The 2,003-nt window shown below is 40.7% G+C and overlaps 1 non-coding gene across 1 annotated transcript; it reads right to left on the reverse strand.

Moving 5' to 3' along the window:
* Positions 1-430: 430 nt before the first annotated feature.
* On the reverse strand, positions 431-573 carry LOC112821355 (U4 spliceosomal RNA). Its single transcript, XR_003207412.2, has one exon. It is a non-coding gene; the product is annotated as a U4 spliceosomal RNA (small nuclear RNA).
* Between the last annotated feature and the right edge of the window lie 1,430 nt (positions 574-2,003).

Consider the following 2,003-nt stretch of genomic DNA (forward strand, 5'->3'; position numbering starts at 1 on the left):
CCACCATGTGGCCTGGGTCAAAGACTCTTTTATGTCTATACAGTTAACTGGTGTAGAATAAAAACATACAAAGAGATTATATACCCATGTCTTTATTAGCAGCCTAAATATATAGCACTTTACTTAAATTGCAAACTATTTCAAGTTCCAAAATACTCCTAGCAACAGTTTATTTCCCCTGGGGGTGCCTGGGCGGCTCAGTTGGTTGAACCTCTGACTCTTGATTTCAGCTCAAGTCATAATCTCAGGGTCATGGGATAGAGCCCTGACTGGGCTCCACGCTTAGCGTAAAGTCTGCTTGTCCCCCCCCCCCTTGTTCTGCACCCCCCGCTTTTGCTCTCGCTCCCTCTAAAATAAATAAATAAATAAATAATCTTAAAAAAATACACACACACACATAGACATTCCCTCTGGACTTATATACTCCCATGGACTAAACTGTGTCCCCCCCAAAATTCACATTTTAAAGCCCTAACTCCCAACATGACTGCATTTGGAGATAGGGCCTTTAATTAGCAGTAATCATGCCTTGGATAAACCTCATTGGCTACGATACTGCCACTGCGCAAAGCTGAGATAGGGCCTTTAAGGGAGTAATTACAGTTAGATGAGGTCATAAGCGTAGGGCCCTAATCCAATAGGATTAGAGACCGTATAGGAAAAGGAACAAACACCGAACCCCTCCCCTCATTCCCTTGCTTGTGCACATGCGGGCTTTCTCTTTCTATATAAGCACAGAGCAAAGGCCATCGGAGGACACAGAGAAGGTGGCTGTCTACAAACCAGGAAGAGGGGACTCAACCAGAAACTAAACTTTCCAGCCCCTTGATCTTGGACTTCTTGCCTCCAGAACTGTGAGAAAATAATTTCTTGTTGTTTAAGCCATCCAGCCTGTGGTAATCTGTGATGGCAGCCCAAGCAGACTAAGACAAATACCGTCCCAAGATGCCATCTAATCAAGTTAGACATTGGTTCATGATTCATAAGTCAATCATCTTAGCATATGTTAAAAGGCCATTCACGAACTAGACCCACTCTTTCTACTTTCCTAGCTTCATCTCTTCATTTCTACTTATCTATTCTATAACCTTTGACCCAATAATACCAAACTGCTTGCTTACATAATAAAGTGTTCCATGTTTCTGTGCCTTTCCACAGCTTTTCCTTAAATTTGGACTTTATACCCAGAAAAACATATAATATGGCATACATTGTTCTAGGTCCTAAGTCTCCCTTTTTACTAAATGTGTGACTGGGAAAGTTACTAATTAACTCTGTTTTATCTTCTGCAAAGAAAAATGATAGTCTGTACTTCATAGGGCTTGTGTTAGTGAATTTTTCTACAAAATAAACACCAAAATCTCAGTAGCTGATGACAACAACAACAACAAAAATCATTTCTTGCTCACATTGCATATTTATCTGGTCAGCTGCAGTTTTGCATGGTTCTGCCTGATTCTGCATATGGCTCTGCCACACACGTCTTATTTCCATACCCAAGCTGAGGAGGCAGATACTATGGTGGATACACCTATTCTCACTACAGAGAGAAAGGAAAAAAAACAAAAACAAACAAACAGCTACCCAAACCATGCTATTGCTCTTAACGAGTTTGCTTAGATGGGCATAGTTACATCTGTTCATGGCCAATGCAAGTCATATGGCTAAGGCTAAAATCAATGGGATAGGAATACTGTTTCCATAAGAGGTATACAAGATACAGAGCAATGGGCAAGAATGTAGAGGCCTCTTATAGGGAAGAGGAAAAGTGAGTAACTGTGAATAATAATAATACAATCTCCAGAGATGATACTTGCTTGTGGTGAATTATTGTTACTAAAGTCCAGATCAGGTGTTCTCTCTTCTCAGAAGATTCTTGGACATATTTCCACCTCCCCACAACCTCTAAAATGGTCAGATACCTCCTCTGCACGAAAGTTTTGCACCAAACACACGCTGCTCTGTGATTCATTTCTATCCATGTTTCACTTTTCTTCCAAGAT

The sequence above is a fragment of the Callorhinus ursinus genome, unplaced genomic scaffold (genome assembly GCF_003265705.2).
Source record: "Callorhinus ursinus isolate GAN/ISIS: 27379988/994484 unplaced genomic scaffold, GSC_fseal_2.0 scaffold10, whole genome shotgun sequence".
NCBI classification, from domain to species: Eukaryota; Metazoa; Chordata; class Mammalia; order Carnivora; family Otariidae; genus Callorhinus; species Callorhinus ursinus.